General features: G+C 34.7%; 1 long non-coding RNA gene across 1 annotated transcript in view; it reads right to left on the bottom strand.

The window, feature by feature from the left end:
- LOC144300242 (uncharacterized) overlaps positions 1-15,402 on the bottom strand; it is a 152,171-nt gene that overhangs the window by 84,610 nt on the left and 52,159 nt on the right. Inside the window, exon 2 of the long non-coding RNA XR_013366832.1 lies at positions 11,530-11,601. This is a non-coding gene — a long non-coding RNA (uncharacterized LOC144300242). The remainder of the gene's footprint in view (positions 1-11,529; positions 11,602-15,402) is intronic.

The raw sequence follows: 15,402 nt of genomic DNA, 5'->3' as shown, positions 1-15,402 counted from the left end.
TGAGGTTTAACTATTTTGAGAAGTGAGCAATGATAAATACTAAGAAGTTCAGAATGGCAAGAGGCAAAGAATGTTTGAAACTCAGCATCCTTGCCATACAGAGTTTCTGTGGACTGGGGATGGTGGCAGTGAGGACAGTGTTGGCCAAGAAGACATCCCCACAGCAGATGTGAGGGAACCACTTGAGCTTGCTGCCTACTATGCATAAATTATATAAGGCAACTTACATAGGTGAAATGTTGCATATGTTCACACTCATTTCTTGTTCACATAACAATCCCACTGTTCCTTTTCCTTTAGAGAATATACTCAGGACTTTTAGTTTATTGAGGAATAATTGGGAATAACTTGCAAATATGATTGGATATATTGAAAGTGTACCATGTGATGATTTGATGCACACACACATTGTGGTAAGATTACCAAGATTGGATAATTAACAAGTCTATCACCTCACATAGTCAGTGTGTGTGTGTGTGTGTGTGTGTGTGTGTGTGTGTGTGTTGAGAAGATTTAAAGTCTACTCTTGGCAGTTTTCAAGTATACAACACTGTATTATTAACTATCATCACTCTACTGTACAAGATCCTCAGGGATTACTCTTCTTAGAACTGAAAATTCATGTCCTCTGACCTACCCTACCTCATACTTCCTACTTAGGATTTTTACAGCTAACTAACAGCAATATAATTGTATAATTAAATAGCAATATCTAAATTATTTTTGATAATTAAATGTTCATTTAAAGCATTCTTGGCATTTATTTTAATAGTTTATTTAGGCCTTCTATACGAGCAGTGTCAATTAATGTAGTTTTTAAAAGTACAATACACAGCCCATTGAAACTGCCCCCATGGTACCAAAAAAAAAAAAAAACTTATTTATATCTATTTAGTAAAAGTCCCAGCATTGTCTGATGATTCTCTGTATTTGGGGTCTCAATATCATGGTGATAACCTTGTCAGACATATTCTCTTGTTAACTCCAGGTTTACTCCCTATCACCAGGGAAGAAAATTAGTTGGGAGAAATACAAGTAGCATGATGCATGTCGTCCACCATCACAAAAGGCCCTGTCAAGTCCACAATCAATAATATGCTCATTTGTTTTTAAATGATTATTTTACGGACACCATCAGACTCTTGGTTTTGGCTTAGGTCATGATCTCAGGCTCACAAGATGGAGCCCAGTGTCAATCTCTGCCCTCAGGTGAGTCTGCTTGAGGCTCTTTCATTTCTCTTGCACTCTGTCCCTCGCCCTACTCACATGCACCCATACACTCTCTCTCAAATAAATAAATACTTTTCTTTAAAAAAGAATTTTTTACTGGTTGTGTGAAAAGCTATGTATATGGCTTTTCTGCTCCATGGTCTGAATTATATGGGGTGGTTACAGTTGGTTAGCAATAGGGCATCAATGTGTCTAAGTTTCAAAGAGAAGGTGATGAGACAAGATACCCTCCCATATTAATATTTTCATCTGCATGTGGTTTGTTCTTTAGAATCAGCAGGAACATGGGGCTTATTTAAGCACAAAGTAAAAAAGATCTGGCCTAATGGGGTCCTATGTCTCAGAATCTGCAAGTCTGTATCTGAAAATATTACTCTACTTGTTGAAATTTATTAACAAGTCACAAGTTCAAACCATCCAACATCAAAGTCGATGGGTTGGATGAATGATAATGCTGAGTTATCATCTCTGTATACAGAAGATACTTAAAGATCGGCTTAACACATAGGAATATAAGCTATGCATATGAAATTTTGAAATAGAAACTATGCTTTAAAGCCAATTCTGACTATAACAAATGAGAGGGCAGTTACACCATCTTTTTTGCCACACAAACATTAACCAAAACACTTTTAGCCCAGAGATTCACAAACTCTTACTTGAAATTATAGTTTAGAGAAATGTAATTCCTTTTTTATATCAAGTAGTATATGAAACTAAAGTTTTTTTTTAATTATTTAATTTATTTATTCATGAGAGATACACAGAGAGAGCAACAGAGGCAGAGACAGAGGCAGAGGGAGAAGCAGGCTCCATGCTGGGAGCCCAATGCGGGACTTGATCCTGGGACTCCAGGATCACTCCCTGAGCCAAAGACAGATGCCCAACCACTGAGCCACCCAGGTATCCCACCAACTAAAGTTTGATCAGAGAAGTGGAACCACTAAGATACATATATAATGTGCTAATATATTTAGTATTAATTATATAATACTTATAGTATAATATATGATATAATACATGATAGGACATAAAATGTGTAATATATAATATCTAATTCTTATATATATTTATTATATATCACACCAACATAATTTTATTAATAATTATAACACAATAATATAAATATTATATATTATATTTATATGTTTTATATTGATGTTATGTATAATCATTGATATAATTATATCAATGTTACAAAATATATGGGTATATTATATTATGTTATACGTATGAAGGGATTTTAGTACAAAGATTTGACCTCACACAATTATAAGTGCTGGTCAAGCAGTCTGTGTAAAGCTATTGTCTTCATGCCTTATCTGACATTGGCATTGCTTTGCAAGGCAGACATTGGGAAGGACAGATGAATATAAAGTGGAAGAGAAAGGAGAAAAATTGGAATCCATATGAATGAGTGGAACCCTTGAGTGTGGGCTGGACCTTGGGTTTTGGTCTCTCAACACCTAACTTCATCTTTGTGGATATTCTGCAGGAGAAGATGGCACTCTTTCTCACAGAACTAAAATGCATACTTGGACCAGGTATTGCAGAAGTTCAGGGAGGACCAGGGCAAGGTGGAACAGCTGTATACCCAGACGTGCTTCATTCCAAGGAGATGAGCCAGCAGACCAGTAAAAAACATGTGTGAGCCACAAAAACATCCAGTGCACATCTGGTTGCTGCTTCACTTTTTACCTTCTCAATCTTGCACAAAATGTCTCTTTCACTCAACCTTAATGGTAAAGACACTTGGAAGGGAATTGTGGGGGGATAAAAGAGTCCAGTCAGGTTGATATGTTGCAAAGCCAAAACAGTCCACCCCTTGTCAACTTGGCACACATCTACACTCTTTAACACACTTAAAATCCAAATAGTAGAGTCAGATCTTCAGCTAACATACCACAAGTATCCCATGCACAGTAGAAAATATATTGGTTTTTTCCTCAAGGAGAGATGCAATGCTTCTTTACTATGTACTACTCATTCTTCCAAGTCATACTCTTTGATATGTAGTGATACCGAAGTGTAAGGTCTAACTACTTTTAACACACCTTATGATAGGTGGTAGGCAAACTGAAGAGCAGATGAAAAACTTTTGTTCATATCTATAAACATTATTAATATTAAACTAAGAAAATTATTATAATTATTAAGGTTTTCCTTTCTTCAACTGTGTTCATTTATGGTACATACAACTGCCTTTCTCTACTACCCAAGCTATATCTCTTTTGCCTTCAGCAAGCTCTTACCTGTGGGATAATTCAGAACTTCTTTCTAAAGGATGTGGGACATTGATAGTCCTCAGTCCTTCCTGTATTGGACTGCTGTAGCTTTTCATGAATTTAAATCATAGGACATAAGAATATTATAGGGCTCCTAAGGGGAACTCCTGTATTTATCAGAGCAATGGCTGCTGAGCGGTACCAGAGCTTATGTTGATTCTCTTCAGCAGTGAAATCACATTGGGAAAAGCAGCTGAAATTGGAATCATTAGCTGATTAAGTTTATGGTAATCACTATCATTTTCTGAGTTTCATGTCTTCTGTCCAGGCCCAATGGGTGAGTGAATAGGGGTATGGTCACCACTCTGACATCCTTTTTGGAATGTGGTATCACTTGTGGTTCATTTAGGTAGTTAGAGGCCATCCCAGTGACTTCTAGGTAGCCTTTCTTACCATTATTGCCCTCACTCCTCAGGCAAGAAATCTGAGAGTGGTTTAGCTAGGCAGTTATGGCTCTGGATCCCTCATTAGGTAATAAGAGTCAAGATATTGGCCAGGGCTTCAGTCACCTGAAGACTTGACTGGGTTTGGGGGAAGTACTCTAATCCAGATAGTGTGAAAGACTCAGCACAGATCAATTGAATGAATGGAGGCCAGAAGTAGAGCAACATGTATATGGTCAAATAATTTTTGACAAATTTGCCAATTCAATCCAATGGGAAAAGTAAATAGTACTGGAACAACTGGTTATCGATATGAAAGAAAAATGAATATCAAAGGTATATTAACCTTATACTATACCTCCAAATTAATTCAAAATTTCTTACAGATCCACATGTAAAAGCCAAAACTATAAAGCTATAAAAAATCAGGGGGATCCCTGGGTGGCTCAGTGGTTTAGCACCTGCCTTCAGCCCAGAGCGTGATCCTGGAGTCCCAAGATCAAATCCCACATTGGGCTCCTTGCACAGAGCCTGCCTCTCCCTCTGTCTCTGTCTCTGTCTCTGTCTCTGTCTCTGTCTCTGTCTTTGTCTCTCTCTCTCTCTCTCTTTCTCTCTCTCTCTGTGTCTCTCATGAATAAATAAATAAAATATTTTTTAAAAATCATAATAGTATTTGCAACCTTCTGATAGGCAAATATTTTTTGAGATACAAAAAGCATGAGTCATTAATGAAAAATTGATAAATCAGATTTTATCAAAATCAAAAACACTTTTAAGAAAAGGAAAAGCAAACCACAGAATGGAGAAAATATTCACAATATGTGTATCTAACAAAGGATTTGCATACAGAATTTATAAAGAACTGGTAAAAATCAAGAAGTCCAACAACCCTGTAAGAAGTATAAAATAATTGAACAGATCTTTTACAGAAGATGAATGGCAACTAAGCTGATAAAAAATACTGAACATCTTTACTTATGAGAGAAATCTAAGGAAGATACCACTTCAATTAGAATGGATAAAAATAAAAAGATGGACAATTCCAAATGTTAGTGATGATGTAATACTGCTAGAACACTTAGATATGGGTGGGAATGATAAATGCTACAATCACTTTGAAAATAACTTGGCAGTTTCACAAAAAAGTTAAACATATACTTATGATATGACCTAGCTCTTTCATGTATTTACTCAAAAGAAATAATAAAGTAGGTCCACATAAAAACTTCTATACCTATGTTTATAGGAGCTTTATCTGTAATAGCCCCAAACTGGAAATCACCTAAATTTCCATCAACAGATGAATGGATAAACAAAATCGGTATATCTATACAATAAAATATGAATCAGCAATAAAAAGGAATATATTGCTGATACAGCAACAACATGGAACAATCTCAAAATCATTATGCTGAGTGAAAGAATCAGATACAAACAGTGTGCCCTATGTGATTCCCTTTATATAAAATTCTAGAACATGCAAACTAATTTATGGTGACAACAAAACAGGTAAGTGGTTGCCTGGTGCCAGGGACTAAGTGACGGCTAGGCTGGAAGGCACACAGGACAATGTTCTGTGTCTTGATTTTGGTCATGATTTCACCATGCATACATTTCTCAAAACCCATGCAGTTTATTGTAAACAAATTATATTCCAATAAAGTTGATTTACAAAAGGAACACATTCTTACACGTTTACCCAAATCCTGTGAATTCTCAAAGAAGCTATGCTCAGTGTCACTAACTTAGAATTCACTTTGTACCTGAACTTTGGTGGCTGTGAAGGCCTCCTGGTAGACCTCAGCTATCCTGTGCACCAGGGGAAGAAACGTCAACATAATAAATGTACTGTTTCATCCTTCTATTCACATCACTCTAAAGTGGGCCTTAAATTATTACATTTAGTTGAAGCTTTTTATCATATGGAATTGTTTTTTCTTCCATATTTCCTGCGGATATATTTCATGGGCTAAGATCAGAATGTGTGTGTGGGGGGATGTGTTCGCGTGTGTGTACGCGCGTTTACTGTTTCAAGTTTCTTTCAGTGTGCCTGTGGGAGGATAGTGTTTATGTAGTAGAGATGACCTGACACGTGAGCTAGCTTAGCTTGTGAAAATCAATCTTTCGGCAGAGAGAGAACGATGTAATTTGTTTAAATACAGTAAGAGTTATGGAGAGACATGCAAACTGGTCAGGTGCCATAGCTTCTCATTTGCAAAGGAGCTGGACTTAAATCTGGGGGCTGCTGAGCAGAAACTAAGCTAAACTAAACTAAACTCAATCCTCTCTAAAATTATAGAGAAAGGAAGAGCAATAGGGGCCAGAGAGGCAGTAAAAATCAACCACTCAGTACAGGCACCAAGCTTCCAAGGGCCAGTGCCGTGGGAGGAAAATGCAGTGCAGGGGTGAGTAAGTAATGCAGTGCAGGGGTAATGTGGCTAACAGGAGACATCCCCAATGTGATTCGGGACACGAATCAGACTTTATCTAGGTTTCCATCCAGGAGTCATTTATAGGTCAGTCTTCAAACTGAAACAAGCAGCATTGTCAATCTCTGATCCCTTATTACTTCTTTATTTCTCCCTCCCTTATCATATTAATGATTATTTGTTCTCAATCTGCCTTTCCCCACCAGAGTTTCATCTCCTTGAGGGCAGGGATTGAGTCTTACTTTTTTTAAATAAAATTACTATATACACTGCCTGCATGCCTGGTACACAGGGTATCCTTAGTAAGTCTCTAGAGTGGATGAATGATTAGTGCTTTAAATACACATGTATGTGTTAAGTGTGTATATTTTACATAATATATATCTGATTTTTACTTGATCTTTTTGTGAAACTGCTTTGTGTTTATGCAATAGATGCTTTTCTTTTACTAAAGATGTGATTTTTACTATTTATTGATAAAGGTAATTACTCTAGTAGCATTATTTTTTTTAATTAATTGACTTCCTATTTCTGTAGCATTTAGCTCCATGCTTATTTGAATGAGCTTGATCATTTTTATAGATCATCCTCACTTCCTTCAAATATAGCAAGTACTTTTCATCATTGTATTTTTTTATCATTTCAAGTTAGCCTAAAATTAAACTGTCAAGAAATCAAATGACACGACAATCTTAAAGTCATCATTGAACAAAAACGTTTGCCTCAAATCCATCTGTCTTTGGTTCCTGACTTGCCAATTGATACTTCAGAAGGAATTGTTCATTTAATTATTCAAATTTGAAGTCCAGTCATGAGGAAATTTTAATGCCAATTGTCATATTTAATTCTCCCTAAAACAAAAGTGAATATTTTTCAGCTTTTTTGAAGTCAAAGAATCTTCCAGAAAAATTAATAGCTGTCAAAAATGAATGTTTCTTGCAAAACAGCTATTATTTATAATAGTGCCAGAGAGTTGTCTCATCTCTTCCCTGAGTTATTTCAAGATACAGGAATGATATATAACAGATGAAATGACAAAGGATACAATTAAAATCCTTACCTGTTCCAGCTGGTAAATTCCAACAAAAAAGCACTATTTTCTTCTTTATCTTCATTAAAAAGTCCCATCTTACCTCAAATTACTTTAGTGATTTCTTCATCTGATTGAGATTAAATGAAGGATATTACTTCACAAAATTATTTTGAAATCTTAGATTAGACCCTCTGATGTTGTCCTATTTATGTAAAATACTTCTGATAATTTATCCAAGGACTGAAATCTCTTTGAAAGAAAGCTAAAATACCCCTTAACTACATTATAAGTAATTAAAGCAATATAATATAAGTAATAGATATAAGTCATGGTTAGGACTAAAACAGGTTTTTCTCAATTACATTACTACCTTTTAAACCTGTCCCAACATACCTGTTTAGGACACTTATAGCCAATCAATTATTTGACATTTACAGGTTAAGGCCTGTAAGCATATTAGACTAAATGTATCTTTCAAATTTCTCTATCATTCTATCTGTTCCTTTTAAGTTGGCCACCTTCCTACCAGCAAATGGCAACACCACGTATCAAATTTTTCCAGTCACTAATCTTGCAGAAATCTTTGATCCCTCTTTCCTTCTTCCTTGCTATGCCTCTGCCACAACCAACAGGTAACTAATGTCTCATACTGGCCACTACTCTTGGTGCATGGCCACCTCCTAATCCAGGCTTCTGGTGTGACTCACCTGGGTGTTAAATCCTGACTTCTCCTGCTCCCCTCCCTGTTTCCCCAAAACCATATTTACACAGTTTCGCTTTGTTTTGTTTTGTTTTTTACTTAAACAAGTAAATCACACCATGTTGCTCCTCCATTTAAAACCTTGGAGTGGATTTCCATTGCTCTCAAAAAAAATTCAAACGTCTTATGAGCCTATAGTGTCCTGCATGATTTAACTTTTACTTTCCTATCCATTTTCTCTTGTACCCATTTATCCCATGTTCACACTGTCCTCTAATCAGCTGCTCAAACCACTGTTTTCACTTGTAAGGCCTTTGCACTTATTCTTTCTTTTGCCCCAAATACCCTTTCTAAACTCTGTACAACTAGGTCTTCTTCTTACTTGTATGCCAGATTTAACAGGAAGTAAGATGAACAACAAAGAACAATTTAACAGGAAATAAGATGGGCAAAGACTATGTGCTAACCACTCTGCTAGCCACTCAGGGAATGTCAAAGTCTATATATATCTATATTTATCATCTATATGTGAATCTGTATCATCTGTATCTATATATCACTATACTCGATGACTCCATATTCTATTAAATAATGCAGGAAAAAAGATCAATATACCCACTATCAAAATACTTTGTAGACCACATTTGAAACATAAATCTTTTCTTAAATTTGATTACAACAAAATATTCACTTAAGTGGGGAAATGTGAACATCTTACCGAAGAGAAAATTTGCTGCAGAAAGTATAAGACATTGCCTCTGATAATTTGAAAGTCCAAGGTAGATGAAGCATCATGGATGGATATTTTACTCACTTATTCTTTTAACAGATACAGCATTTACAGGTTTATAATATATAATTCTATTATATGTTTAGTATGATTTATTTATGAAAAATTCTCAATAATCTAGGCATGTTGTTAGTTTTTATATTTAGATTTTTGAGGATTTTTTCAATAAAATATCTGTGAATAAATATTTAATCCCATTAGTACAAAATAAATGATAGGCATTTTAAAATGAAATTCAATTAGTACATGGAATGAAAGTAGTAGTTGATTTTGAAAGTTGTTTATGGCTTAAAACAATCTGTATAAGCTATATATCTACATGTAACGAATTTTAAATACATAGTCATTACTTTTAGATAGATTTTGTATAAATTGTTCCTGCATATTATTAAATTAATTTAATAAACATTGGTCAGGTGTGTATAAATTGTTTCAGGAAAACTTAATTTGATATATTACTGTAAATGGTTTCCAAATAAGATTCTGGAACACTGTGTTTATCAAATTATATTCATTACTCTTAGAGGAAAAAGATTATTTTCCTGATGTGAATTTCCAAATAATAATTAGAAGAGATTTTATTATGAACTTAATAAATGTTAAATTATGCATCATAACAGAGCCAAAGTTAAGGACAAGTTCAGAGAAATCTTTCCTTCAGAATACAGGCTGCCATCCTATTGGGGATGGTGGAATAAAGATATCTCTATACCTCTTAATCATGAAAACAGACTCAGTGATTCTCTAGTCATTACCAAATACAAAAGTAAAGTAGGAAGAAGTGGCCGAAAGGCAGACTGCTTTGAAGTAGGTGGTTACATTGTGCTGTGAAATGATTACATTGTGCTGTGAAACAAATCACTCCTTGTTTGTAACATGGAGATCAGAGAGTATTGGATGGTTATTGGAGCACTCTCTTTTTTAATATTTTATTTATTTATTCATGAGAGACACACACAAAGAGAGAGAGAAAGGCAAAGACATAGAGGGAGATGCAGGCTCCCTGCGGAGAGCTTGATGTGGGACTCAATCCCAGGACCCAGGGATTGTGACCTGAGCCGAAGGCAGACACTCAACCACTAAGCCACCCAGGAGTCACTATAGGAGCATTCTTAATCTGGCAAAGGATCTGAGTCTAAAAAGATAGATAGAGATACATGCTGTACTATTTTGTTGTTTTTTTTCCCCCAAAAGTAGCCTTTGATAGTGAGAGATGAATGCAAAATATTTTAATGGCAAATAATCTAGTAGCTTCAGATCTTGTCAACTAACAAAAGGCTCTGTTTCCACTTAGAGACAGACGTGTGCATGTCAGCACACTGTAAATATTCAGGAAAGCCAATTTTACAGAGAAATGATCAACAGGTAAGTACTAAGGTCAAATCCTATACAAAATTATTAAAAGAAAATAAAAGAATAAGGAGCAGAATAATTCTTCACAGACAAAAAACATGTATAAAGTCATACTTTCAAAACTATTCAAAGCTGAAATCAACTGTGCCAAAATGAGCTACAAGACAATGCTCTGTTTATATGTGAAGATTAGGGGATTGTTGCTAACTCACCTCTTATTTTGACTCAACCAATTTCATATATTTGAGTCTGAGTCTTGGAATACCCTGGTCCTAGTACCACCTTCAGTATTTCTCAAGATGCTTAGATATAAGTAACAGAAATACCATTTGAATGAAATTTCTTTAAGAAAAAAGTTCTTTCCTAACTTAGATAACTTAAAAGAAAGTTATAGATCTGATAGCTTCATGCATGGTTTAAACTAGAAGTTCAAATGATGATGTCTTGTTAAGGCAGCAGTATTTTTATTCTACTCCTACATCTGCCATTTTAGGTGCTTTATGAAACCAGCTCCTTCCATATAGTGGGTAAGAAGGCCATCAATAACTACAGTATTAGTATTTCCCCATGTGAAACCCCAGATAAATGTATGCATTTCTTTCTTAATGGCTCCAGTCAAGATTCTGGTGATACTGCTAAGCCTAATTTGGATCACATAACTACCCTTGATTCAATTACTAGAGACCCAATTACTGTGTATTATCTGATTCAATTACTACCGGCCAAGCCTAGATACCCAGCTACATGTGGACTTGAGGTATGGTATCAATTTCAACAGGATTACATGGCCAGGAATGGAGATGAGTTGGCTTTCAAAGGAGAATGAAAAATTTTATTCTCAGAATAAGGAAGAAAAGATGGTGCAGAAAGGAGCAAACACAAAATTTCCTCTATAAGACACCATGATGAAAGAAACATAGCACATTTTCACAAAGTTTTACAATTTTACAAATTTTCATAAGGTTAATATTTTGTTGTGTGGAGAACCCAACTGGGAGTTTTGCTTCTATGCAGATGGTCAACAACAACAAAGTTGTGATGAAGAGAAACATATGACAAGGTGTCAGTATCCATACCAGTTGATCTATTTTATCGATACTATTTTTCTTTAATTTAGATCTCCTAAATTCAAATTTATTAATTTGTCTGTTTATATGCTTCCAATACAACATGAAACATACATCAAGCAGTCATGGGATATACTTGAGCTATTTAGACACATGCAATGGATAACTATATTAACAAAAATATTGCTTTTTTCTTTAGCTGGAGCTCACTTATGAATATTTATTAAATAATCCAAATTTCAAATTAGTTGCCACATACCACTCCTGCTCGATACATTTCACTCCATACTTGCATTAGGGATGATGCCTCGGCATTTCAGGAAACCTGTGGCTGAGTAGAAAAGACAAAACATGAGCTCATCTTAAAAACTCCCCTTTCTCTTCTATGGTCCTTGTAAGAGTATGCAGTTTATCTTTTAGGCATTTTAATTACAATGGCCAAGTTTCCTAGACTAATAATTTAATTCCCAGATACCTTTCTCCTGCAACATATCTTTTTAAAAACAAACAACAAATAAGGAGAATATTTTAAGTTTTATTTTATTTATTTATTTTTTAAAGATTTTTAAAAGATTTATTTATTTATTTATTTATTTATTTATTTATTTATTTATTTATTTATGATAGACACAGAAAGAGAGAGAGAGAGAGAGGCAGAGACACAGGAGGAGAAAGAAGCAGGTTCCACGCCAGGAGCCTGACACGGGACTCGATCCGGACTCCAGGATCGCACTCTGGGCCAAAGGCAGGTGCCAAACCGCTGAGCCACCCAGGGATCCCCTATTTTTTAAAGATTTTATTTATTTATTCATTCCTGAGTGACACAGAGAGAGAGGCAGAGACATAAGTAGAGGGAGAAGCAGACTCTCTGTAGGTAACCCGATGCAGGACTCTTATCCCAGGACCCCAGGATGACCCCTTGAGCCGAAGGCAGATACTCAATCACTGAGCCACCCAGGCATCCCTATTTTAAGTTTTAGAAGACAATTATGACGGTACTTTGTCTTTCTTGAAATGCATAAACTGAAATTTAATCCATGTCTGAGTTATGGTTAGATCCTAAGACTCCAAGAAATATTTTGGGTTGTAAAACTACAGTAATTTGTGGACACTCCTAGAATAGTTCAATCATTTTGCTAGTTTGAGATTAGAATTAGAATTACTCTAGGATGAAACTGCTAGACATCTTTTGGATATCCAATGAAAATCATGGAGTCATTTTAAGATAACTTTATGAAGCTGCTGAAGCCTACATGGTTTGTTCTATTATCCTTGCCCTGTAAGTTAATAGAAGGGGTCAAGGGACAGAGTTAAGAAGCCAGTGTTTGTAGGCATATTTACCATCTTAGTTGACTACAGTTTGATGTTCAATTCTCTAGTATCATTGCTAATACAGGGGTAAAAGTATTAGCTGTCTCTAACTCTTTCCCAGTGAGGATAAAAAAAATACTTTTTGATATAGCACTATGTACTATATACAAAAGCTCTAAAGAAGAGAAATCATGCAACCCAAAGTTAACTGAATAGACCATGACTTCTGAGATTTACTCAACGTTTTATATCATGATTGACAAAAATTCCAGAACAGATCTTTCTTCTTTTAAAAAAATTCCTACAAAAGCTACCTCACTCAAGAAAAAAAAAAAAAAAAAAAGCCTATGTCCCATTTAGTCTCCCAAAAATAATTATATGCCTATATAAGTCATCCTTTTAGTGAGGAAGAAAAAAATGAACTTTCAAGGACAGGTTACTGGTTATTGTCACATATCAGTAGTTTTCTATCTGAAAGAAGGAATGAACTCTTTCTTCTTCCTTTAATCATTGATCAACAACACTAGTTAGAAGAGTGATGTCCTGGATTGAAGAGGCCAGCTCTTTCTTTGTTTCCACATTCCTCTACTTTAATTATATTCCACTCCATCATTTTTGATAAGCACTATTTTATGAAAATGATGATTGTGATCATAATTTTCCTCTAGATTTTGTGTATTTAATGCTAATGAAAACATCAACTAAACTGAAAGTTTAGGCATTCTGAACTTTGAACCAACCTCACTGCAATTTTTGCTGGGAAGAGGACTGAGTTTCAGTGCTGAGACAGCTATTCCAGGAAATAACAGATCAGAATGTTCAGTTATGGCTATTGATATGTCAAATACTCAAAGTATTCATAGAAGTATGAACTGTTTGAAAAATACAATACACAAACTTAATTTATGGTACATATCTAGGACCATGGACCTCACAATATGAAAACACACATTTCTCAAGAACACATGAACATATAATAAAAATGACAATATAACAAAGCAAATCACGACAGATTTTTTACAAATCAATGCCATATTGTGTTTTTTTTAAACTACAGAATAATTTAAATTATTAATCTAGGACCAAAAGATAAGTAGAAAACTCCATACATTTTGAAATTAACAATTATACATTTATATAATTGTGACTGAAAGGAGATATTGAAATTTAAAACACCTTAGGACTGAACCATAAAGGTAATATTCCATAAAAATGTGGAATGTGCAGATATATCCCTAAAGGGAAATTTATAGGCTTAAATTTCATATATGAACAAGATAAAGAGAAAAAAGGTCACAGAACCTAATAGATATAAAGAAGGTAGAAAGAATACATAAAAATTTAATAGTGAGAGCCAATAAGGCCATAAGTTGGTACTTTGAAAGTATAAATATATGTTGAAAATATTGATGTTATCAGGAAAATAAGAAAGCATAAATTAACATAAAGAATAAAATATCTTAGACAAGCTAAAAAACAATGTTAATACTATAACTTTGTCAATAAATTTGAAAACTTAGGCCAGTATTTGTCAACCTCAGCCCTGTTGACATTTGAGTTGAATAATTCTTTGGGGTGTGTGTGTGAGAAAGAGAGAGAGAGGAAGAGGAGTGGCTTTGTGCATTGTAGGGTGTTAAGTAGCATCCCTGGCCTCTAACCACCAGCAGAACCTCATCCCACCCATAGTTGGACAACCAAAATTGTTTACAGATATTATCAAATGTTCCCTGGGGGCAAGATTACCCCTGGTTGAGAACCACTGATTTAGGCAAAATGACAAATTCTTAAAATATATAAGTAATCAAACTCCATTAAGAAGAAATAGAAAATCTGAACACCACACTCAAATAATCATTAAAGAATTTGAATCAGTGGTTAGAAATCTTCCTAGGAAGAAAACATCAGAGCTGGTGTTTCATTTTCAAGGAATATACAAGTCTTCCCAGACTACAGATAACAAAGGACTATTTACCTGTTCTTTTCACGAAGTTATATAATCTCAAGAAGAACAGCATGTACAGGGTGGAAAAAGAAATTTTATATATCTACATATAGATATATGCATCTATATCTATAAAAGCATGAGTGAATGTCATCATATGCAGATCATCCAGCTTTCTACTAGAACCTCAGAATAATCTGTAAATAATTATTAGAAATAACAAGTTAACTCTCTGTGAAATAAAATTATGCAAATCAATTGCATTCATATACTTCAGTTCAACTAGGAGTGTGTTGTGCTAGCAACAAAAGATAGCATTTAAAATAACAGCAGAAAATATAAGGTACAACTGAAAAGATGTAACTAAAATTGCATTAAGACCTATATAGGGAAAATTATAAACTTTATTAGGAAATACTAACAATGACATAATGAAAGAGAGTACCATGGTGCTACTATGGAGACCCAGTATCATTAAGATTCAATATCAATGAAAAAAAAAAAAAAAAAAAAAAAAGATTCAATATCAAATCTTAACGATACTAAACTCCCCCCCCAGTAGGTCTCAGACAGATAAACAAGATCTTACCTGAAGAATAAGCAAATTCTGCTTCTGTAACACACCAACTGAAAAGCAAATGAAGTCAACAGAATTGTATGATTGAGAAAGCTTCTTATCCTTTCTATGAAAACGGAACTTGGAACATTTTGTTACACCCACCAGGGAAATTGAAAATGCCTTGGCCCCACAGAGATCAAAGTTCCTTAGTCTGAATGAACAAAAATAGTAACAATGCCCATGGGTGTGTGTGTGTGTGGGGGGGAGTACTTTCTAAGCATAAAACTGTGTGATAAATAAATCAGTGGAATATTGGTCCC

The sequence above is a fragment of the Canis aureus genome, chromosome 28 (assembly GCF_053574225.1).
Source record: "Canis aureus isolate CA01 chromosome 28, VMU_Caureus_v.1.0, whole genome shotgun sequence".
Lineage (NCBI taxonomy): Eukaryota > Metazoa > Chordata > Mammalia > Carnivora > Canidae > Canis > Canis aureus.
This window is presented reverse-complemented; position numbering and strand designations above follow the sequence as displayed.